The sequence below is a fragment of the Pseudorca crassidens genome, chromosome 4 (assembly GCF_039906515.1).
Source record: "Pseudorca crassidens isolate mPseCra1 chromosome 4, mPseCra1.hap1, whole genome shotgun sequence".
NCBI classification, from domain to species: Eukaryota; Metazoa; Chordata; class Mammalia; order Artiodactyla; family Delphinidae; genus Pseudorca; species Pseudorca crassidens.
The window spans coordinates 24,169,912-24,196,950 of NC_090299.1; the positions used below are offsets into that span (position 1 = coordinate 24,169,912).

The 27,039-nt window shown below is 34.9% G+C and overlaps 1 non-coding gene across 1 annotated transcript; it reads left to right on the forward strand.

Moving 5' to 3' along the window:
- Positions 1–12,575: 12,575 nt before the first annotated feature.
- LOC137224177 (U5 spliceosomal RNA) lies at positions 12,576–12,693 on the forward strand. The gene has a single exon (XR_010943272.1). It is a non-coding gene; the product is annotated as a U5 spliceosomal RNA (small nuclear RNA).
- The last annotated feature ends 14,346 nt before the right edge of the window (positions 12,694–27,039 follow it).

The following is a 27,039-nucleotide window of genomic DNA, read 5'->3' on the forward strand; positions in this document are numbered from 1 at the left end:
ACTTTATATGTATAGTATGTTTCAATTAATAGGTAAAAAATATTATAGATGAGAGCCAGATTTCTCTTTTACAATAAGGTACAATAAAATAAGCAAGTTGGGAGTGCTGGAATAGACACGAATGTTCTGGATTAGAATCAGACATATCAATATGAATGTATGTTTATTTTTAATACATACAGAGATAGGTATACGTTTAAATATATGTGTGTATGTGAGCTAGTATACATATATGTGGTGTCTAGCTCTGTTGACTGAGAGGGTCTAGAAGCAGTGATACCCCAGTGGTAAGGACACATACACATACCCAGATATTTCTTTCAAAATACCATTATTGAATAAAAAGAATCAGAGATCTTTGGGAAAATTGCTGACTCTAGTGCTGTTGGCAGGGGAAATAAAAGATATGCCTGAAACATCTTGTAGTGCCAGCAAGTACAGAAAGTACTGAAAGGAAGAAAGAAAAGAAGGATAGAAGGAAGGCAGGAAGAGAGGGAGGGAGACAGGGACAGTGGGAAAAGAGAAGGGAGGACACAAAGGGGTAGGTAGGGCAAAAGGACAACGGAGCCTACTGGGAGAGCCTCCAATGGCTAAACCGGAAACAATGTGAGGAAAAGAATAACAATAGTATTGGATAATGACAAAAAATAAAATAAACGTCCATGAGTCCCTACTAATATAAACGATTAAATAAATAAATACATAAATAAATAAGGGAGAAGAGATAAATCATCCTCACAGAAGAATTCTAATCAATAAATATAGAACAAATAAGGGAGCTAGAAAAGCATCATTAGGACACCACAGTAATAATGGCTAAATGCAAGATCCAGTGATGAATGCTCAAATTAGTATGAAAATATTTCAGAAGCAAGATACATGCATAGCCTCACAGTATATTCCACAATATGAGGGTGTAATATCTTTCACACTTTTAAATTTCTTCCAGCTATAATCATTCCAGCAGTCTTCAAATATCTTATCATTGGGGCAATATTTGTTTCATAAAACTTTCAAAATAGTTTATTAAATTAAACACATATAAACTGGAGTTATGTACAATAATAGTCTGTTTATGGTAAAGATATGTAGCCACAAAACATTACTTGTATATTTAGTGCACCACTGGTGACACAAAATATCAGAATAATTTAGTACTATGTGATTTCTCTTGCTCCTGGCTTTTTTTTCTTTTTTTTGCGGTACACGGGCCTCTTACTGTTGTGGCCCCTCCCGTTGCGGAGCACAGGCTCCGGACACGCAGGGTCAGCATCCATGGCTCACGGGCCCAGTCGCTCCGTGGCATGTGGGATCTTCCCAGACCGGGGCACGAACCCGTGTCCCCTGCATCGGCAGGCGGACTCTCAACCACTGTGCCACCAGGGAAGCCCCACTCCTGGCTTTTAAACTTGCTGTCAACAATAGCTTCCCATAAAAAGTATGCTAGTACTTACTATCTATCCTCGGAAAAAGATGTATAATGAAGATGAAGGAGTTGTTCTCACAAAGTTAGCCTATGGTCTGCAAAAAATACTACAATAATTATAGAATCAGGTTTTCTTTGAACAAGATTTTGGTACAGAAGAAAAGCACTTTATTTCTCGGCTTCCAATATAGGCAAAAAATTTTTCCATCACCTGATAAAATTCTTATTAAAATAATAAAGATTTAAAATCTGAATATAGAATATTCCTAACAATATTTCAAAGTATTCTTTTCACTGCTTAAATGTTGGCTTATAAAACAAATATTAAGAATACAAATAATTCTAGAGTTATTACAGTACCGAAAGTCAAAAGTAAACAGATGGGGGGATAATTATTTTTTAAAAGAATCATGGAATTTTTTACACAAACAATGCCGATTATTTGTAAGTACACAGGACAGGTTAAAGAATCAACATAGTTATGGTAGATTTTCCAAATACCCTTTTTAAAGTGCTAATCAATCTATGTGAGCTCTTTATCAGACATAGGACACTTTTTACAGTGTATCTACTTCTAGTTATCGTAATAGCTTCAAAACAAATCTCCAATGAGTATGCTATCCAAAAGCAAGAAGTATAGTAAAAGAAAAATAAGAAAGGCAAAAGGTACTTAATTTACAGTTCCAAATAAATTATCATAGAATCTATTAATTTCTGATCTTTGACTGTATATGGAATTCAGAGAATATAATTTAAACTTTTCCCCCAGAGAAAATAAATGAATTTATCAATGCTGTTACATTATCTGATAAAAATATTACTCTTGATACATTTAGAACAGCTAGAGTGTGAAACAATTTTATTATGTTTACTCAGCCACATTGTATGCTACATTAGGCATTTACTGAGGGTACATTTTTTAATGTATTTTCTACCTTGTTATTGATTTTTCTAATTCCAATAACCATTGGAGTTTGCTCTTGATCATAGTTTAATATAAGTCAATACCCTGCTTTTGTCAAATAAATATCCCCTTTTGTTATTTAACTACTGTAATATTTCCTTTGGTTAACAAAAACACTGTCCAAGGTACTCCCATCCTAGTAGATATAATAAAAATGAAACAGCCACAAAAAGATTTATGCACTCTTGAGTATGCCCTTTATCTTATTAGATGGAGAAGAATTACAGTGCTCTGTCATGACACATTCATCCCCCTAGAATCAGTCTTTGGTGATTCCCAGGGCTTGATCCACTGAAAATCTGTTTTAACATATTGTCACTGTTTATCAATGGTCTGATGTCTGAAATATAATTCATGATCTTAGTGGCCCTGGGGAAACTTCAGTTGGATTTGATTATGAATAGAATTCCGTAACTATAGGCTTCAACCTTCTGTTTATATTATTTATTCAAATGTTGTATCTATATACATCTTCCAATGACATATTTCATTTTCAAGTTTATGCTATATGTGTCTGAACTTCTCTAAATGTTTATTTCTCCTTGTGTATATAATTTTATATGGTAGATAATGAACTTGTTATTAATGAACTTTGTGTTAAGTACTTTAGAAATGAGAATGGCTTTTCAGAATCAGTAATAATAATAATTAGTAGAACAAAACAATAAAAAATAAATAGAATATTTGTCATATAAATTCACAGACATACTCTCCTGTGGTTTAATTAGAGAATCATAGTTTACTATTTTATCAAAAAGTGACAAAGCAAAAATTAAATGTTTCTAAGAAGCAGAAGAAAGATTGTGATGCCGCACTTTTGTCTCCAAGACAATTTTGGGGTAAAGTTTGTTTCTTGATGCTTTGAAGTTTAGGGTTATGGAGGTCCTTTGAATTTCTCCTTTGTTCATGCTAAGGGTCACATGTAATGAAAGGTTAATAATGTGAATGCTGAAAGACTTATTTATTCCAAAATTTAAATAAAATATATTTCATTTCTAGAAAAGTATGCTGTGATTCATATTTATCTGTGATTCAAAACCTATCTTTGGACAAGAAAATATAAAACTGTTTTATAAACAAGGAAGAGTATAAGAGTGTATAGGATCCATTTATTTGATTTAAAGAATGTTATATACCATTAACCTAATTTGATAATGCATGGCTCAAAAAATGGTATTTGTAAACACAGAGAAAAAGATATAGACGCTTGGAATTTTTGCTGGATCAATAAATTCAGTTTAATTATTTTTACCAGCTTTGTAACAGAAAGGAAATTATTAATTACCTGTAGTCCAGTTAGCTAATTATTGTCCTCATTTAAAACATAGTGAAACACAAAAATGCATAAATTAACAAACTTGTTAAATATATGAATTATATAAATTAAAAGACTTCAATTATTCTGATTTAAAGAGATTGTGAAAAGAAATTATAAATAATCCAAAATTTTTAACAGAAAAAACCTAAATACAATGTTTTTAATATTCTGGAAATTTGGCTTCTTAATTGTTTAGAAGAAACAGGAGATCAATTTTCGTATTTAATTATTGAATCCTTTCTCAAATGAATAAATAAAATGTAACTAAATTTATTTCAAGTTTAGGTAACTTTTATTGTTTTTATGAGATAAAAGTAATCCATAATCTTATTAGAAATACTGAATTATACATCATAATATGTATACTTATAATGTGATGTGATACTTATAGAACTATATTAGAAACATTTCTAATAATATTAGAAACATTGAACATCCCATTATAGGGAGTATCCTATGAACATTTTGATGTGATTCATTCAGATATTTTTCCTATTTGTACACATTTTTTAAAATATAATTGAATGGTGCTATACTATATAATATATATATACTATATATAGTATATATATATGTATATATATGTATATATACTGTATAATATTGGTTATTTCCAATATTTTGCCATCATAAAATGTAATAAGCAAAATGGCATACTTATGTATACAAATTTTTTCATATTTTTGATTATTTCCTTTGGATAGATTCCTAGAATTAGAATGGTGGCATTAAAGGAGATGAATACTTTAAAATGTTTGCTAAATAATTTAAAACTTGTTTTTGAGGTTAGTTCAACCAATTAATATTCATAGAACGTTCATTTTACTTGTCCATACCATCTATGAATGTGATGACTTTAAATCTTAGAACATTTTATGGGTGAAAAATGCTATTTAACTTGTATTTCTCTGAATATTATTGAAGATTAAAAATAATTAGTTTGTATTTTGTTTTCTATGGATTGCTTGTACATTAGTTTGTTTTATTCCTTTTGAAATTTTTCTTACAAATTTCACAAGTATTCTACATATTTTTATTATCAACCAATATTTTGCTATATTTTATTCTATTGATTTTATCTTAATATTGTTACTATTATTCTTATGTGCATTTGAATAAAGTAACAATTTTACCTTTTTAATGCTTTTTTGTAATTCATTTAAAGTTTATTATATGTACCCCATCCAAATGTTCCCTTATAATGTATACTGGTGCTCCTTAATTTTTTATTTCATGTTGCTTTTATCTATTTTGAATTAAATTTAATAGGTGATGGGAGATGAGACACTTTCCTGTTTGTATGTTTCACCCCGCAAAATGCCAATGATCTACATATAATTTATTGAAAATGCCACTCCTTTTCTACTGGCTTGTGATATTTCCTTTATCATATGTGAAATGTTTATACATATTAGGGTCTGCTTCTCATTTGTCTGATATGAGTGTCTTTTCATGCATCCCTACAGCATTGTTTCACTTACCATGCCTTATAACAAGCTTGACTACCATATAGTAAAAAAAACTTTCCTATTTCATTTTTTTCAAAACAATTTTCATTTATTTTGCCTATTGTTTTTCCTGAAGAATGTTCATATTTTTCATAATTATTCAAGTTCTAAAATACCCACTGTAATTTCTATTAGAATTCTATTAAATCTATATATTATTTAGATATTGTAAATTTATATGAACTCAACATAGGAGCACCTCCATATAGGAGCAAATGATAACAGATATAAAAGGAGAAACTGACAATAACACAATAATAGTGGGGGACTTAAACACCACATTTATATCACTGGACAGATTGTCCATACAGGAAATCACTAAGGAAAAACAGACCTTAAATGGCAAGTTAGATCAGATGGACTTAATTGATATTTATAGAGCATTCCCTCCAAAAGCATCAGAATACACATTCTTTTAAAGCACACATAGAACATTCTCCAGGATAGATCACATGCTGGGCCACAAAGTGAGCCTTGGTAAATTTAAGAAAATTGAAATCACATCAAGCATATTTTCTGATGCAAAAAACACAAACAGGTAGAGGCAAAACAATGTGCTTCTAAGCAACCAAGGAATCACTGGAGAAATCAAAGAGGAAATAAAAAAATACCTAGAGACAAATGAAAATGAAAACACTATGATCCAAAACCTATGGGATACAGCAAAAGCAGTTCTAAGAGGGAAGTCTGTAGCAATACAATCTTACCTCAGGAAACAAGAAAATCTCAAGTAAACAACCTAACCTTACACCTTACACCTAAAGCAACCAAAGAGAGAAGAACATATAAAACCCTAGTAGAAGGAAAGAAATCATAAAGATCAGAGCAGAAATAAATGAAATAGAAGTGAAGAAAACAATAGAAGAGATCAATGAAACTAAAAGTTGGTTCTTTGAAAAGATAAACAAACTTAATAAACATTTAGTCAGACTCATGAAGAAAAATGGGAGAGGGCCTAAATCAATAAAATTAGAAATAAAAAAGGAGAAGTTAAAACCAACACCACAGAAATACAAAGGACCATAAGAGACTAAGCAACTACATGCCAATAAAATAGACAACTTAGAAGAAATGGACAAATTCTTAGAAAGGTATAATCTCCCAAGACTGAACCAGAAAGAAATAGAAAATATAAGTAGAACAATCACCAGTACTGAAATTGAAACTGTAATTTAAAAACTCCCGACATACAAAAGTCCAGGACAAGATAGCTTCAGAGGCAAACTCTATCAAACATTTAGAGGACAGTTATACCCATCCTGAAACTATTCCAAAAATTACAGAGGAAGGAACAGTTCCAAACTGATTCTATGAGGCCACCATCACCCTGATACCAAAACCAGACAAAAATGCCACAAGAAAAGAAAATTATGGGCCAATATCACTGTTGAACATAGATGCAAAAATCATCAACAAAATACTAGAAAACTGAATCCAAAAATACATTAAAAGGATCATACCATGATCAAGTGGGATTTACCCTAGGGATGCAAGGATTTTTCAATATCTGCAAATCAATCTGTGTGATACACCATATTAACGAATTAAAGAATAAAAACCATATGATTATTTCAATAGATGCAGAAAAACCTTTTGATAAAATTCAATATCCATTTATGATAAAGACCCTCCAGAAAGACTCATAGAGGGAACTTACCTCAACATAATAAAGGCCATATATGAAAACCCACAGCTAACATCATACTCAATGGTGAAAAGCTGAAAGCATTTCCTCTAAGATCAGGAACAAGAAAAGGATGTCCACTTTCACCACTTCTATTGAACATAGTTTTAGAAGTCCTAACCATGGCAATCGGAGGAGAAAGAGAAATAAAATGAACCCAAAATGGAAAAAAAGAAGCATAACTGTCACTATTTGTAGATGCTGTGATACTATACATAGAAAATTCTAAAGATGCTACCAGAAAACTACTAGAGCTCATCAATGAATTCAGTAAATTTGAAGGATACAAAATGAATACACAGAAATCTATTGCATTTCTATACACAAACAATGAAAGATTAGAAAGAGAAATTTAGGAAACAATCCAATTTAGCATTCCATCAAAAAGAAGTACTTAGGAATAAACCTACCTAAGGAGGCAAAAGACCTGTCCTCCGAAAACTATAAAATGCTAATGAAAGAAATTGAAGATGACAATAACAGATGGAAAGATATACCATGTTCTTAGACTGGAAGAATCAGTAATGTTCAAAATGACTATACTACCCAAGGCAATCTACAGATTCAGTGCAATCCCTATCAAATTACCAATGGCATTTTTCACAGAACTAGAACAAAAAATTTTAAAATTTATATGGAAACATGAAAACCCTGAATAGCCAAAGCAATTTTGAGAAAGAAAAATGGAGCTGGAGGAATCAGGCTCCCTGACTTCAGACTATACCACAAAGCTGCAACAGTATGATAGTGTCACAAAAACAAACATATAGATAGATCAATGGAACAGGATAGAAAGCCCAGAAATAAACCCATGCACTTATGGTCAATTAATCTATGACAAAGGAGGCCAGAATATACAATGGAGAAAAGACAGTCTCTTCAACAAGTGATGCTGGGAAAACTGGACAGCTACATGTAAAAGAATGAAATTAGAACATTCTCTAATACCATACACAAAAATAAACTCAAAATGGCTTAAAGACCTAAATGTAAAACCAGATACTTTTAAAACTCCTAGAGTAAAACACAGGCAGAACACTCTTTGACATAAATTGCAGCAATATTTTTTTGGATCTGTCTCATAGAGTAATGGAAATTAAAACAAAAACAAACAAATGGGACCTAACTGAACTTAAAACTTTTGCACAGCAAAGAAAACCATAGAGAAAACAAAAAGACAACCAACAGAACGGGAGAAAATATTTGAAAATGATGTGACCAACTAGGTATTAATTTCCAAAATATACGAACAGCTCAGACAGCTCAGTGTCAAAAAAACAAATCAAAAAACAATTAAAAAATGGGCAAATGATCTAAATAGACATTTCTCCAAACAAGACATACAGATGGCCAAAGGACACATGAAAAGATGCTCAACATCACTAATTATTAGAGAAATGCAACTCAAAACAACAATGAGCTATCATCTCACTCTGGTCAGAATGGCCATCATCAAAAAGTCTACAAATAACAAATGCTGGAGAGGGTGTGGAGAAAAAGGAACCTTCCTACACTCTTGTTGGGAATGTAAATTGGCTCAGCCACTGTGGAGAACAGTATGAAGGTTCCTTAAAAAACAAAAAATAGAGCTACCATATGACTCTGCAATACTACTTCTGGGCATATATCCAGAGAAAACCATAATTTGAAAAGATACATGCACCCCAATGTTCACTGAAGAACTATTTACAATATCCAAGACATGGAAGAAACCTACATGTCCACTGACAGATGAATGGATAAAGAAGATGTGGTATATTTATACCATGGAATATTACTCAGCCGTAAAAAAGAATGAAATAATGCCATTTGCAGAAACATGGGTGGACCTACAGATTATCATACTAAGTGAAGTAAGCCAGACAGAGAAAGAAAAATAACATGAGATCGCTTATATGTGGAATCTAAAAAAAATGATACAGATAAAACTACTTACAAAACAGAAAAAGACTGACAGACATAGAAAACAAACTTATTACCAAAGGGGAAAGGCAGGGGGAAGGATAAATTAGGAGTTTGGGATTGACATAATATACACACTACTATATATAAAATAGATAACCAATAAGGACTTACTATACAGCACAGGGAACTATACTCAATATTTTGTAATAATCTATAACAGAAAAGAATCTAAAAGAGAATATATATATTCAGTGATATATAAATATATATTGGGTTGGCCAAAAAGTTCGTTTGGGTTTTCCTTAACAGCTATGGAAAAAGCTGAATGAACTTTTTGGCCAACCTAGTATAACAGAATCACTGTGCTGTACACCTAAAACTAACACACTATTGTAAAACAACTATAACAACTAAAGGAGCTATACCTCTAGATTTTCATGAAAATTTTTCTTTGGTGTTGGAATTTTTTTTAAATTAACACCATGGGCAAAACGATATCACTTTTTTCATGTCTTATGATCTGAATGTGTTCCCCCAAAATTCCTATGTTGGACCCTAATCCCCAAGAGTGATAGTATTAGGAGGTGGGGCCCTTGGGAGGTGATTAGATCATGAGGGCAAAGCCCTAATGAATAGGATTAGTGTTCTTATAAAAGAGACCTCACTGAGATCCCTCATCCCTTCAACCATGTGAGGATAGAAGAAGTCAGCAACCCAAAAGACGTCCCTCACTCAACCATGCTTGAACCCTGATCTAGAACTTCCAGCCTCCACAAATGTGAGATATAAATTTCTGTTGTTTTTAAGCTACCCAGTCTGGGTATTTTGTTGTAGAAGCTCTAACATACTATAAGATCCATCATATCTGGCTTATGATCTTTGGATCTAGATTAAATGTTTTTATTTTGGAATATTGGAAATTAATAAATAAGGCTTATGAAGTGAGGCTAAGATCCAAGAAGCTAAGATGTAAGAGCTAAGATCACAGAGTTGAGTGGTCGCAGAGCCACAATGGTACTCAAAGCTTCTGGACTGTCATTCTTACACAATATATTTGTCTATTAATTAAGAACTCTTTATTATGCCAAGTTTAGAAAGCAAATGAAGTTTTAATTTCTACATGAGTATTATAATAAGGAACATTTTAAGATCCCTTAACATTTAGGTGTACAGAATATAAAGTTTATTGTCTTTTCTTTGAAAAAGTGCTAATTCTACTACTAGGCTTCTAAAACTCCTTTTTTAATGCAATCTCCTAAACCCCACTTGCTTCCTAAAGTTTCAACAACAAAATGTGACTTATTCTGACAATATTAAAGCAAATGACTTCTTTAAATTAAAGTTAATTAATTTTTGCCCAATTGATTTGCATCTTGCATAAAAATGTGGAAACACTGTCATCATTCAACACTCCAATGGCATTGGCATTTGAGACATAATTTATTTAAAGAGAGCTTTTTGTTCTGCCTTGTTCATTTTTCAAATGTCTCCTCCAAACAGTGGGTTTCAGTGTGACGACCTCCGTGTTTCTTGAAGTTCTCAGAATAATGAATGATTTGCAATATCATTTATATTTTAAATTTTCTTATGAATAATTGTTCATATTCTTCATACTAATTCCAAGACATCACTTGCATTCTAAATTCCTTCTCAATGTTATCTTTTTCTTTTAATTTCTCACTCCCTTTTCTCGTTAACTTAACTGCCCCTAACTTTGCCAATCAACTCAATGGCACTTTAATTTACAATAAGATTTCACATTCGACACACAACTATCATAAATGAAATATGCTAAAAAAGTAAATACCTCATTTCTGTGTAGGCTGTCTACTCACCCTTCCTTCTTTCTGTCTTTCTCTTTCTCAATCTAGTCTGTTTTCTTATCTTCAATAATTAAAGCATTGCTTTGATTAAATCATTCTACTAAAATTCTAATGATCTTAATTCGCTAAAGTGCTATACATAAATCCTTTATCCTTATATTCTTTAAATTTTGTAATGTTTGTTAAATTTTGCCCAACTTAACTTTAATATTAATTTAAAATATTTATAAAAATATTTTCCTATTTTAATTCTCTTTTCTATTTAAATTGATCATCTCTAGATATTAGACTAATTTGTTCATTGTCTCTCAAACCTTACTGTCCAAGTCAGTCCTTTGGGTATTTGTTCCCCAACATAGACTTTCCAGCACATCCTTTTCTCACAAATTGCAGGATAATTTGTTGAGACATTGCTTACATTTTGCTGTGCTTTTAATTTCCCCTCACTATTCTAAGCTGGTTTCCAAGCATGTAGAATCTTGACTAAGGAAAATTTTATTTTCCCAGAGGGAAAGAAGAAACTTGTCATAGAACAGGTTTTCCTAGCTTTGTTTTTTTCCAGAAGGCAAAACACCTTGAGAGGGATTTTTATTTATTAAGGGAAGTAAAGGGAGAACAGGGTGGGTGGGGAGAGAAAAAGAAAGGAAGCCCATGAGTGGGAGGGAAAGGAGATTAGCAGGTAACAAGAATATAGGTGAGCACTACTAACTCCCTAGAGGGGCCCAGGATAGGTGGCCACACAGCAGAGGGTAATGAGCTGATTTCTGGAAACCTCAAAGAGGAGACAACTTAGGTAATAGGGTTTCACCAGAAGCAAAGATTCTTCTATGCAAACTTGACACAGAAGCAGTAATTGCCTGGAGCTGATGGACTGCATTGACGTGAATAACATAATTAATTATACATTTTTTGCACATCTAATGTGTAAAGTAAGATCCCCCCACTACAACCATCCATCCTCTGAGACTCAGTTCAAATTCTACATTGTTGTAAAATGTTTTTTTCTGAAATACTCACAGTTCAAATAATTTCTTTACTTCTGAATTGACTGTACCTTTTGTTTGTACTTTACCATGGACTTCCCATCTTATCCCTTTCATTTTATACACAGATTATTTATAATTTCTAGCATTTATGGTATTTATAATTTGATGTTTTATATCCTTTCTCTACTAGATTAAAGTATAAGCTGCTTCTAAAGCAGGTACTATGATTTATAGTCTTAGTAGCCTTCAAAATTCCTATTGCTGTGCCTCACATCGAGAAAACACAATTAATATTGATTCAATTTCATTTATTCCTATTTAATTTTGGGCCCTGATGGCCATACATTTCCCCATTTCTCCTTTGACATTTAAAGTATAAATATGTATATTTCAGAAAAGATTTTTGTCTAATACCTTTCCAATGCAATCAGATTACTTGAGTTTCATAAGAGAGAGTTCAGCCTTCAAATAATAATTATGACTTCAACAAACCCAATAAGATTTCAGTCTTTTCCTGAGATAAATGACAAGTGAAAAGAGTGTTTTTTTTTTCTAATCCCTCAGTGTCTCAGGTGCATCAGGATTGCTTCCTCGTGTTTAGCAGTGTTGCTAAGCTAACCTTGGCAGTTTCTGACTTTCACAATTTAGTTTGTTTTATCAGAAGTGAACACTGAGTCAGCGTGAGATGTGTTACCATCTGGTCCACAAATAAATCCTCTGAGACTCAGTAGATGTTCTTACAGGGACGCTCTGTTCCACTTGATTCAGTTTTCTTGGTGTTCAAAATTATTATTTTATTGGAATTGAAAATAAACACGGGCTTAGGAAAAATTAAATAACAAATTTTGCTGTCATTTTTCAAAGAAAACTCAATTAGTTCTCCATTTGGGGACAAAGGAGCATGCTGATTTCTTCTGTCTGAATAGAAAGAATGACCGACTTAAGCAAAAATGAAACTCCTATACTCTGGTTTCTCTTCAGAACGCATAAATCTTTCGCCTTTTACTAAAGATTTCCGTGGAGAGAAACAATTAAAAAAAAAATGAAACTCCTGATGTTAATGAAACTTTTCTTCAGTTCACAGCATCCTTTGCTCAGAAGAGCATTGAATAACTCCCATGAATTCTCTAAGGATTTATTCTTTTGGAAAACTGTCAGATTTCTGGCATGATCTTTGACTTTAGATGGATATTTCCTGTTTAAATCAGTGAAAGTAAAGAGATACAATTGAATAATTCATTCTTTTCTAACTATACTGACAAAATAGAACTTTATGAATCAAGTCATAAAAACAAGGGCCCTTATATATTCTTGCCATATTATATGTTTACTCTTACATAAAAGCAAGTATATTTTCCAGATCCTAATGTACAATCCAATTACAAACACAAATCAATTGCTGCATATTCAGTGGATGCTTGTGATTTACTGACTTCCTTTAATTCCTCCTCCTGGATGTTCAATCTACATAGCTGGGTGCTTCAGACCTCTGTTATTAGGATGGTAATCTCCCCAGGCTCTGCAATAAGTCAGGTACTGACTTCAGCACTCAGGTGTTCTTTCTGCCAGGCTTGCTGTGTCCCACAGCAGGGAAGAAGGCTTTTGTCTTGTTTCTAAGAATAGTTTTGTCTTTGAGTACCATGATTATACTAAGTGCTTTCTGCCCTCATAATTTGCCTGGTTCTTTCCTTTCGTTTTTTGGTTCTCCTGTAATGCCAAACGTTGACCACTGAGCTCCATTCACGTTCACTGGACTTCCCTTCTCCCCAGATCTCTGCCCCCTGGATACTAGGATCTCAGGCCACCCACCCACGGCCCTCTGCTTCTTGTGCATCTCCTTCATAGCAAATTTTAAAAAAAATCATCTCTCTTATTTTCAGTCATAAAGCTGACCTTGCAGTCCTGCTAAACTTAGGCAGGAGACAGGGGAAAGGAAAGCTAAAGAAAGGCAATAAGTAAAAGCAGAAGTGACAGGGGATGAGAGCAGAACAAGGGCAGCAGGAGCTATTCCTGGATACAGAAATCATGGGTGGGCACAGTAGAGTTGAAATAATGGTGACCTTCTGTGGGTGCTGGCATTCTGGGCACCAATACTGGCTTCCACAATGTTCATTCCTTCTTTCACTTGACCAGAGATTGCATGGGTCCCATAGAGCCATCCTTCGCACAACAGATGAAAAAACTAGCTCATATGAGAGGGTCCAACATCTGTCAGAAACAAGATATCAGGACCAGTGTGATTCTACATGAAGTTCTCATCTGTGTGGGTTTTTTGTTTTTGTTTCCCTGGTTGATGATTTTCCACTACTGTCATTATGGCATGTGAAATTGCCACCCTGGCATGAAAACCCAGCAATCTTTCTGTAAATTTAGGACTCCTTATACTATACTACTTTCTCTCTGGTGTTTAGAACCCAAGCATTTATGCTGTTTTTGGAACTATATTTGAAAATAACTCAAAGGAAACAGTGTAATGTTGAAGTACACCACAGACGTTGGCTCTAGCTGGAATCAGTTCAGAAACTCAACATTATAGCTCCAGTAAGTATCATGTGCAATGTGCCCTCATAATTTATTTAGGCCTCCACCAAAGTCAATCATCTTCTTTGGATAGTGCGTTACCCATAAGAGGCTGAGTCAGCATCCTAAGCATTGCTACTTCGTCAGTGGGGGAGTTTTGTCCTCAGGCCTGGGCTTTTCCCATCTGTGGTGAACTGCTATGTTATCTACCCAGCTGGGTCATGGGATTTAAAAAGCTTTACATATCCATGGTCATGCAGCTTGGTGTGGGATGCATCACTATTGACTATTGACTATGGGAAATGGGTGTTTGAAGGGTGGATAGTGTTACAGCATGAATCTGCGAGTAGAGAAAAAAAGGACTCTATTTAGTTTTGTTGAGTTGGACAGCATGTTTGCTATAAATGAAACTGATGCACTTTGAGGCCTAGAGGGCTTTCTTAGGTTCATTGACTGAAGTTCCATTCAATAATGTTCTACGTTAGGATACCCTGCACCAGGGCCCTCCTCTTCTCTCCCCTTGATTAGTGAGGAGTTATTCTTTGTGTAAAAATCACAGAGAAATAATATGAATTGATAAAGATAATAGGTGAAGTTATGGAGGACTGAAATTCTACTTTAATTGGAGGCAAACAAAAACTAAACAAAACTGTCCTCCCCACTGTGTTGCATCTCAAGTCCCAAGTTCTCTGTCCAGGTTCCTTTTTTTCTCTACCTTTCAGAGTCTTCTGTCACTTCGCTTGCTTTATTAATTGTATCCACTTTTACTGAGGTAACATTGGTTTACAACACTATATGAACTTCACGTGTACAACATTACATTTCTACTTCTGAATACCCTATAGTGTGCTCGCCATGAAAAATTTAGTTTCCATGCATCATCATACAGCTGACACCCTTTACCCATTTGTCCTCCCTCCACCACTCCACCTTGGTAACAACTACATTGTTCTCTGTAACTTCGTGTTTGTTTTCATTTGGTTTGTTCATTTATTTGAGTTTGTGTTTGTTTTCCATAGTCCACATATGAGAAATCATAAAGTATCTGTCTTTCTCCATCTGACTTATTTCACTTAGCATAATACCCTCAAGGTCCATCCATGCCATAAACAAAGATGAGATCTTGCTATCCAGCATTTTTGTTATAAGTACTAGGAGAAGTGAGGAGGACTGTGTATACTCTACCTTGTTCAGGACCAGAAGAGCAGTCATGTTTATAAGGGTATAAACATGAGAGGAAAAAAATGCCTTCTGAAACTCCAATCCGTCTCCTCAACAGAGTAAGACCATCACATAACATTCAGTTTCTACTTCCTAGCGTATGGCTCAGAAATTGCCTCCAGATTGTCAGGTGGGGCAAATGTGGTCCTCAATTCTTTGCTTTAGTTTTCTCAGTTCTTTTTTCTTTTCTTTTCTTTTTTTCTCAGTTCTCAGTTCTTTCTCAGTTTCTTCCTGTTGACAAAGCATGAAATCTCTTTTTCATATATTTGCCAGTTTTTCTAGTTTGTTTTATTGCAATAGGAAGGTAATTCCCTACAGTTAATTCTTCATAGATAAAAGCAGGGACGCCCTAACTCGTGTCATTTTAATGAAACCTTATTTGCCAATCCCTGACTCATAAATACCAGCTTTCATTTTCACAGACCCTTTCCGTGAAGATGGGCCTTTCTTTGATTCTGTCATAGGAAGCAGTAGGAGGGGAGATGCAGATGTTTTCAGTCTGTACTTAATTAAGCATTGCCAGTTCTTGAGGGTGGCTTTTGACAACCACAGAGCTACTGCACCACTTCAGTTTTACCATATGCACCATTGTTCCTCTGAATACACTTTCTTAGATTTATGACATTTTTGAGCAAGCAGGTTAGCACATAATGTCTTGTAAATCTGGGATTATACTTCAGTGAAAGAGAAAATTTTAGCAGATGACAAACTTTTACAGTTCCTGTTCATGGTGTGTTTAGTAGAAAAACAATTAAATTCTACAGAAAATTCCTTTATCTCACTCTACTTTCTTTAATCCCAGCCCACATAAAATTTAACTAAATCCATCAGCTACAGGTAGAAAAAGTTTTCTTTCTGCATTATCATTATTCTTTTACTTTCTTGGGAAAGTTGCAGACTATTTCTGTAGGTACCACTTCCACCTATCTTAACATGGTGTTTTTCATAGCCTGATTTTGTATGTTTAAATGGAAATGAAAATCTTTTTTAGGACAGTACATGGTTAGATATATATAAATGAATTTTCCTTGTGCTTGTGAATATGATAGTACAGATGAGTCTATAGCAACAAATTTTCACACTAAACTAGGAGAGGGGCTCAATTAATTTCTGTATCAAAATCGGTACAGACACGCTTAATGCATTATTCTGCTTTCAGTCACCACACTCAATCTAATTTATAATGTTTCTGCAGTACAGTGTAAAAGAAACAACATGGACTCTTAAAATAAACATACTCTGGTTTACTCTCTGGCTCAGTAAAACATCTCTCAAGTGAGCAAGCATGTATACACACACAAATACACACACACACGTCATATAGAGAGAGCTATATGTGAAAGTTTAGTTATGAAAATTAAGTGAGATAGTATATTAAAGTAAAGCATATTAAAGTACCTATTATACAGAGCACATTGTAATTCTCATGCCTGATAGCTAATATTATGAATATTATTTTACTTTATAAACCTTTAAAGTAAAAAATATAACCATTCTGGTAATTCTAGATACTGAAAATTTCACATAATTCTGCATTTATCAAGATGAACTGAGATATTAATGAAAATCCTAAATTTAATTGGCCTTCTTTCCAATGCTGTAAATGGGCTCCTGCTTCTGCCCTCTTTTGTTGTCTGGCTCCAGTGCCACATTTTCCCAGCAGAGGCGAGCACTGGAGCACACAGTTTTTCATATATTACCTGAATCCTGCAAGTACTTATCAAACAACTCTGAAGATTATAATAAATAGATCTTGAGACCCTGTATAGGAATGGATAATCTGGGGTTTAATTCTATGAAATGGAAGGGGACCTCATTTGTCTTAAGTATCTTTCATATGTTAGGGCCTTTACATAGATGATCTAATTTACTTTTCTATAAAGCAGTGAGAGGGAGGTTGTTTTCCCACTTTCTAGATTGGGAAACCAGCTAAGAGGTGAAATTACTTATTTAAGGTCACACAAGCAGTGTGACTTAAGGGCTTGCTTATATTTGGAAGTATTACAATGCTGCATAGACTATATAATTCTTACCATCACCTCTCCATTACCAAATGAAATCTTTTAAAAAAATCTTTATTGGAGTATAATTGCTCTACAATGCTGTGTTAGTTTCCGCTTTACAACACAGTGAATCAGTTATACATATACATATGTCCCCATATCTCTTCCCTCTTGCATCTTCCTCCCTCCCTCCCTATCCCACCCCTCTAGGTGGTCACAAAGCACCGAGCTGATCTCCCTGTGCTATGCAGCTGCTTCCCACTAGCTATCTATTTTACATTTGTAGTGTATATATGTCCATGCCACTCTCTCACTTTGTCCCAGCTTACCCTTCCCCCTCCCCATGTCCTCAAGTCCATTCTCTAGTAGGTCTGCGTCTTTATTCCTGTCTTACCACTAGGTTCTTCATGACCATTTTTTTTAGATCCCATATATATGTATTAGCATACAGTATTTATTTTTCTCTTTCTGACTTACTTCACTCTGTATGACAGTCTCTAGCTCCACCTACCTCACTACAAATAACTCAATTTCATTCCTTTTTTATGGCTGAGTAATATTCCATTGCATATATGTGCCACATCTTCTTTATCCATTGATCTATCGATGGACACTTAGGGTGTTTCCATGTCCTGGCTATTGTAAATAGAGTTGCAATGAACATTGTGGTACATGACTCTTTTTGAATTATGGTTTTCTCCAGATATATGCCCAGGAGTGGGATTGCTGCATCATATGGTGGCTCTATTTTTAGTTTTTTAAGGAACCTCCATACTGTTCTCCATAGTGGCCATATCAATTTACATTTCCACCAACAGTGCAAGAGGGTTCCCTTTTCTCCACACCCTCTCCAGCCTTTATTGTTTGTGGATTTTTTTGATGATGGCCATTCTGACTGGTGTGAGATGATATCTCATTGAAAATATTTTAATTGTATTCCTGTAAAGCTTAAAAGTTCTTGATGTATGATCAATATAGATCTTTGCTTTACTTAGGGGCAAGATTCTAACCATCAGCTTAAACCCTGAAGGAGCATTTTCCTCCTTTCCATAGATTTAATAGCAAACTTTTCCCCCACATGTCCCTTTGTAGTGATACACAGGCTCGGTATTTTCTGTAAATAACACAACACACGATCAAAATGTGCGGAAGGGAAAGAAACGGCGTGTGAGCATCTTCCGTTGTCCACAGGCAGCGCGTTGCCAGCGATTCGTTTGCTTCACTGCGGGCTTCACAGGCATTCCGCTCCCTGACGGCGAAGCCAACGCGCCTCGGCAGCGGCTGCAAAAGCAGCTTCGGGTGATTAAATCTCAGGCTTCTGTCAGGAAACTGTCTGTGATGTCTTTTCTCACAACTACTTACGACTCATTACAAGCCTCCTTTCTTCCCTGCCGACTCGGCTCTGGCATCGCGAAGAAAAAGTGCTCACACTGCAGTCTTGCTTTCAGATCCCTTACCTTCATACTTATGAATTAAAACATGTTGATATAGTACCCATGAACAAAAAAGCAGAAAATGGAGAAAATGTATTTCTGAAAACATTAAAGATTGCACATGCCTTTTAATGTAAATATATATTCTTGTGTATGCTTTTTTTTTTTTAATTTATTTATTTTTGGCTGTGTTGGGTCTTCGTTTCTGCGCGAGGGCTTTCTCTAGTTGTGGCAAGCGGGGGCCACTCTTCATCGCGGTGCGCGGGCCTCTCACTGTCGTGGACTTTCTTGTTGCGGAGCACAGGCTCCAGACGCACAGTCTCAGTAGTTGTGGCTCATGGGCCCAGCTGCTCTGCGGCATGTGGGATCCTCCCAGACCAGGGCTCGAACCCGTGTCCCCTGCATTAGCAGGCAGATTCTCAACCACTGCACCACCAGGGAAGCCCCCTTGTGTATACTTTTAAACATATGAAATTGCACTACACTGTTTTCACTGATATTTTCTAACAACTAATTTACTTCAAATAGCGTCTTAGCATCTTATCGCTGTGGGTTGTGCAGTCTAAATAAAAAGGTGTAGAATTTCTTAAGCTTACAATCTAATTTACACAAGCATGGGCAAACAAAAAAAAAGAGTGCATTCAGACGGGTTGTTTGGGTGAAGATGGTTTATTATGAAAGAAGTGAAGACTACATAATACTCAGGTATGTTAGTTCAAGGAGGAAGCTATTCCAGGCCTGAGGCGTCATGATTCTAGATAAAGAAGTGCAAATAAATCAGAACTGGGTACATGAATATAAAAATAAAGGAGAAGCACTAGGTCACATACATATTAACATGCTTCTCCCATCTACTCTTTTTCACTTTGTCCCCTTATCGGCCTTATTTCCATTGATGAGTGGATGTATGCTTCTTCTCAGATGAAGTACTTCAAGAATGTTAATAGAGGTAATGTCAAGTTACTCTGGGAAAAGAAGCTTGTCCACCTTACTAGAGTCTATTAAAAATTAATGTGTGCTCACACCTACACCTCCAGAACCAATGCTAGAAAAATTGTGGCTACTAATCAATAATTTGACCAGGAAGGACCATGCTTCTTCTAATATCTTACATAAAATTTTGCCATTTCAAACTATTTATTATGGGGCTTCCCTGGTGGCGCAGTGGTTGAGAGTCTGCCTGCCGATGCAGGGGACACGGGTTCGTGCCCCGGTCTGGGAAGATCCCACATGCCGCGGAGCAGCTGGGCCCGTGAGCCATGGCCGCTGAGCCTGCACGTCCAGAGCCTGTGCTCCGCAACGGGAGAGGCCACAACAGTGAGAGGCCCGCGTACCACAAAAACAAAAACAAACTATTTATTATGAGCAAATAAACTCATCATTTATAATGCTGATACCTTGGGGGTAGGTTACAAGTCAGTTTCTCACAATTCAGCACTGACCAACAGATTGCTATTTTCTTAAGGAGGTAGATAAATTCAATTGAGATAAATGTGCTTTAGTTGTATATTAAAGATGTTTTAGTTGAGCTTGCTATACAGGGACTGAAATATACCATATTGAGAATCTTTGAACAGCTGCAAAGCAGGATGAGAATCCTGGATACATGGCAGATGCATGTCAAAGGATGAGCAGCAAAACTGCCCACCTTTATTGGTCTGAGTCACGCTGTCCAGTACATGGATATATAAACATACCTGAAAATTTATCATAAAGCCATAAAATAATATGGAGCCAAAAAAGTACTTGGCGGGAAATGGGTGATGAGACAATAAGGTAGGAAACTTGTGAAATGTGTAGAAAGAATGGGAAGATAGGAGGATATGATAAAAGTGGATGGGGAATACTATAAAAGTGAATCTCTAGGGAGAAGATATTTAGAATTGCTGACACTTTTCGAGTAACAATTTCCCACTCCAAAATAGCCCTCTCAAGACACCTTCAAAATATTTAGAATCCTGTTTTTAATTCTTTTGAGAAACTGACTAAAGGAGTAGTCAGTAACTTAAGTAACAACCCAAACCTCATTTCAGCTAGTAAATTAGTATGCCTAAATTATCCAACAAACTTCCCGACTTCAAAGTCCATATTTTTTCACCTCTGTACTACTCACATTTTGAGCAGCCTAATCTAGAAAACTGGTGGAAACATCCTATTAGCTGAATATTCTTGTATACGTGTCATGAAATATATATTTTATAAATTCTTATCTAATTAAATAGCATCTCTCTAATAAAAATATAATAAAATGTAATTAGCCTATGTTAATTTTCATTAAGGTTGGCAATGCACATGAAAAGTCTTTCGCATTTGTAAAGCATCATACAAAAGAAAGGTTTTGTTCTGACCTTCAGTGGGCAGTTGTCATAGTCTTTGAGCTGAAAATACAAAGTCGACATATTCAACATAAACTTAACATAAACAACATAAAATAGTCATTTACTATCTATTACTATTACTATCTACTATCTATTAACAGTGAGTTATTTTATAATTAGTAACTGGAGGGCTGATGTTAAAGCACGGTGTGGTAGTAGTGAAAAGGGCATTGCACTGTGATTTAAGAGAAGTAAGTTCTAGTCCTGGGTTTTTCATGTGTTACTCAGGGAAAGTTATTCTTTGAAACCCACATTCATCATTTCTGTAAATAGTGATGCAAAGATTTGATGAACTGCATATATGTAACCAGGACACTAAACAAGCATGATTCACAGAGTATAATCAAAACAAAATTTGAGTTTTTTGTTTTTCACTGTCCTAAGTAAATGTATTGAACAGAGGAAGGTATTTTCCATATCTATCAGGGCTCTGACAACCCATGTCAGATTGCTTCCCATGTAGAATCACTCACTCAGGCTCCAACACCTTGTATTAAGCTGTCTTTTAGATAGGATGCCCATCATGCTTCATTTAGGCTTCAATATCTCATGCTGGACAGCTGTCCCACACAGACACTTTCTACAATACGCATACGATTGACTCATTCTACCTGCCGCTTCTTACTACGTCTGCATCCTCGTCACCCTGCAGGCTTGACTACTTACTTAAACTGGTCCACACTCCCATGTCGATCCCTCATCAACTGGCTCACGCTCCCACATCTCAAGTCATGTTGCCACACAGGTTTTTTCTTTATGTTCTTCAGATTGGATTATTTCAATAGATCTGCCTCGAATTTCAGCTTTCTTCTGCTCTCTCTGATCTAAGCCTATCTTGTAAACTTTTATTTCACTTTTTGTATGTTTTAGTTTTAGAGTTCCATTTTTGTTTTGTTTTGCTCTCTGTGTTTTATAGATTCCCCATTAAGTCAATTTTATTATCATATTTTCCTTTGGTCACTATATACATAAGGTTAACCTCAGGTTCGTAGTCTCTCAACTACTTTTAATTATTGGCGACTTTTCCCCATTCCTTTGCATAACTGGAAGTGTTTACTTTTCTAGCTTCTCTTATCTTCCTCTTAATTGTATTGATCTTTGTTTAGTAATTAAATAATTTATTGAACTCAAAAACCAAAACAGTCATTGTGCAGCAGCTCTAAATATTCACTTCTTTTAGACTACTGCTGTGGCTTTTTACTGAGAACCTTGAAGTTTTCCTTATGTATGTACAGTTTAGGTGTAATCTAAGGATATGGGCAGGGCTTGTATGTATATTTGTGGGCTCCTTCTGCTATAGCTCCTTCCTTTATGGGATTTCTCTTCTCAACTGCCTGCCACTCTGGTTGCCTTCTAACTCCATCTTCTGACAACTCAAGCCAAAGTCTGAGGTTTTTTGCTTAAGTTATATGTGCACTGAGCAACATGGACTGTGTAGCGCCCTCTGAAGGTGTCATGTATTAGTAGATCTCACTCAGTGCAGTTCCCTTCTGTCAAGGGTCTAATACCTTCAAGTTTCTGCCTGTTTGTTGTCACTTTCTAGTGCCTTCAAATATTTCTTTTTAAGTATTGTTCAGAGTATATAATGGTTTCCTCTGCAAAGGTTGGTCTAATATTAACCTTCTGCTATGATCAAAATCCCCCTCCTTATCTACTGGTTTTGACTTCGATAAACTTAGTTATTTATTAAACTCCAAACTATTAACATTAATAATAATAATGACTAATACATTATTTTTTATATTTATTTAGCTCTGTAAGTATTTGAGATTCTTTCACCTATATTATGTCGTGTGGGGATGTACACTGTAATAAAGAAAGTAGTTGAAAGAGAAAAAATCATTTTTATATTTTTTATCTTTATGGTGTTAAAAGATGAGGCAAAGTAAAAATGATTTTTGTTTAACTCTTGGTACTAAACCAGGGAGTGGAACACAGAGCAATACTAAGAATGCAAAGAAGGATAGTAATTAAACAGAAATCTGGCATTTAAATCTTTGAGGCTGTTGGAGCCCATGACAACTCCACTGGGGACCTGTTGAAAATACATTCTATTAGTTCTTACTAATAAGAACCTGTTGTATAAAAAAATAAATAAAATAAAATTCAAAAGAAAAAAAGAAAGAAAATACATTCTAGTCTTTGCATTGAACTCAAATCCTTGCTTTCCTTTATCTGGACTCATTAGTGATTATTTATTTATTTATTTATTTATCTATTTTTGTGGGGCAGGTTAGACTTAAAAAATTATGGTAGACCTAATCAATCAATAATGAAAGTTTAATCCTTTGGACAACATCATAAAATTTCTATCTTCTCAGCACATATTGTTATGCTCATACATATGTGAGAAACATATAGGGTCAGTGGTTTTATAGGTAGTATTTTTGCTATTTTAGAATTCCTAAGTTGAACAGATCATTAAATAAAATTTATATAAGATGGAAAACTTAGTTAAATTGCTTTATTGAGCCCAGCATGTGGTATTCATTCTCTCTAAATTTAAATAAAGCTTCCATCTGTTCTTTAATTCCGACGTCTCTGATTAAATCTTCACACAAGGGCTTCCCTGGTAGCGCAGTGGTTGGGAATCTATCTGCCAATGGGAATCCACCTGCCAATGCAGGGGACACGGTTTCGAGCCCTGGTCCGGGAAGTTCCCACATGCCGCGGGGCAACTAAGTCCGCGAGCCACAACTACTGAAGCCCGTGCTCCGCAAAAAGAGAAGCCACTGCAATGAGAAGCCCGAGCACTGCAAGGAAGAGTAGCCCCCCGCTCTCGGCAACTGGAGAAAGTCCACGCACAGCAACGAAGACCCAACGCAGCCATAAATAAATAAATAAATAAATAAATATTTTAAAAAATCTTCACACAAAATACAAGTAAACACAATATATTCATGCACATTATCAAAGTTCCATTAAAAGTTCACCTTCCCATTCAAATGTGATTTTGAAGTCGAAACTCATTACTCAAGAGTTTTTTTCACAAGAGCAAGATTTGATTCTAATTTCAGAGCAGGCATCCTGTGACTTCAAGCTGTATAGAATATCAACCAACGTTTGTGGCAATATAAGGCTCACCACTGTCCACCTTGTACTATTCTCAAAATGTCTTTTTTTTTTTTTTTTTTTTCGGTACGCGGGCCTCTCACTGCTATGGCCTCTCCCGCTGCGGAGCACAGGCTCCGGACACACAGGCCCAGCGGCAATGGCTCACGGGCCCAGCCGCTCCGCGGCATGTGGGATCCTCCCGGACCTGGGCACGAAGCCGTGTCCCCTGCATCGGCAGGCGGACTCCCAACAACTGCGCCACCAGGGAAGCCCCAAAATTTCATTATTTTTTAAAGTATGGGCCTAGGAGGAATTAGTTATATTGGGAGCTTTTGGTTTTGCCATTTTTTTATATTTTCTCAATTTCAGGAGCACCAATTTAATTTTTTTCCATTTAAAATGGTGGCATGCTCAAAAGTAACCTAAAATAAGAATGAAGATTGTCTTTTTTATATTTTGGAAAACATCTCCAGAAAGGTTTACTGTCTAGGAAATGACCTTACTGATCTCAATTATTGTCATTTGGGAGGATTGTTTTCAAATAATAATTGTTTTTAAGAATCAATAAAGTAAATTTCAAACAAAATAATGATATTTGCAATTTTTAAGGTCCTCCTTTGCTTGACTTACTGAACATAGTTCACTTCTTAATCTTATAAAAATAAACCTGTGGTAATGTTTTTTATGTCAGTTTTACAGGGTATGAAAATCAAGTTGTTGAGAGCATGTAACTGGTCCAAAATCTCATAATGCAAAAGTTGTTAAGTTGGAATTCAAAGTCAGGGTTGTTTAAATTCAATGCCAAATGCTCCATCCATGATTTCATATTAGATAACATACTAAGAACAGTCTCTTGCTCTGACAGGTTAAGTTAAAGCAGAATACCAAACAAAAAGTAGTGGTTGTGCTTCTAACACTTTTTTCCTACACTATTATTATTTCTGTTGAAGAGTGAAATGGAAGAAACTGAGAGAAGAGATAGATTCTAGATTTCTGAGTACTTGCATGGAATGACCTTTTGCTTATGGAGTTAGGGATCTGTCAGTTTTCTTTACCGAAATGCCAATGATGTCTTTTTTTCTTCATCTTTGTTAGCACCCCAATCTACCTAACACACACTGGCAAAGAGTTGAAAATTTTCTACATACATCCTTGTAAATGACAGAATGATTTGGTACCATGGTAAATTCGATGGTTTTTCTTAGCTGAGTGACATGCCTTGTAAGTTGTGGCCTATAAGAAAGAGAACAGGCTCTTTTTGTGACTAAATACAATGTAACCATGTGATACTATTGATTTCTTTTTAGCTTTTAGAGATTTATGTATGAGAAGTAACATTTTCAAAAATGATCATGGAATAGGAGAAGTAGAATACATGCAAAGTTAAACATTACTATATGTAAGTACAATTAGTTTTGCTAGTAATAGCAAACTGTATATACTGCAGAATGCGTTTTGTGTTTCAATATAGTTGAATTGGGAGACTATAGATTTATCCTAAAAGTGGAGCCATCTATTAAAACACTACTGAGTGGCCTTAAATGTCATTCTACTTTCCTTAATTCTATCTTCTTTTTATGACTGAATAGTATTACTATTTCTGATCCTTGCCTTACTCATCAGATTTAATTCTAAGAAAACTATTAGCTATTTCTGAAATCAAATTGTAAGAAGTCTCTGGCTCTAACATTAACTTGAACAATCTAGGATATTTTTAAAAAATCATCTGAGGCTCTGGGTTTATTTCCCATTCTTCCAAACCATCTACTGCGTGCATTTTCTATTGGGAAACATATCTAGCCAACTCAATTAAAAACTTAACGCTCCCTATGCCTAGAGTGATGCTTTTGCTAAATTCTATTTAACTGATTATCTTTAATGGTCCTTTTTCACTCATCAGTTATAGAATGTCACTATTCTTTTATAGATAACTGATTTCTTACTTAGTCTCTCTTTTTCCCAAGGAACTGATACAGAAAGATCATAAATTCTTCCACTATGAGGAATTAATTGACTAAGCAATACATTACTCTAGAAAGCACACCTGTCTAGCTCTGCTGCTGTTTGTCTGTAAGAGTTATGACCACTGTAGTAGATAGGCAGTAGTGATTGTTGTTTCTGTTGTCATACTAGCTTTGAGACTTTAGATGAGCAAATGAACTTGCTTAAGCCTATTGCCTCGTGTGCAGAAAGTGAATATTAACAGCATTTACCTCTGTTCAGAATTTATTAAATTTGATGATTTACATAAAATGTTTAGCAAATATTGGGTACATTGAAAGTGTTTAATAAATGTTAGAAAATAATATTGTTCTTTTATTGTTAATTATTATTTTACTATTATTATCTCAAGTTCCAAAGCTCCCCATATCCAAAGAATCCTCTGGGATATACCTTGAATTTACTAAAAATCTTCCATAATTTAAGATATTAAACTAAAACACCGTGATGTAATAATTTTCTGAGCTTTAACATCATTTACTAAACTCCTGAATTTTTGCTATGGTGCAGATGTTTAATATTAGTTTAAAAGTATGTATTCAAAATTGTAGGTATTTAAACATATTTAATATATTTAAAGGAGATATTTGAATACACTATGATACAGCCAACTACAAACTCATTTACATAAAAGATGACAGATTTTTTTTCTGAAATGTGCCAGAACTGGTTCTGCTTTAAAGTAGGGCTGACAGTGAAATGGTATCTGGGATTCTTCCAGCATTAAACACGTAAACATATGCAATTTCTATGCACAAATTAGCAACACTTCTCATTTGAGTGTCTCCCAAGGTCAAACAGGCATTTTGATTATT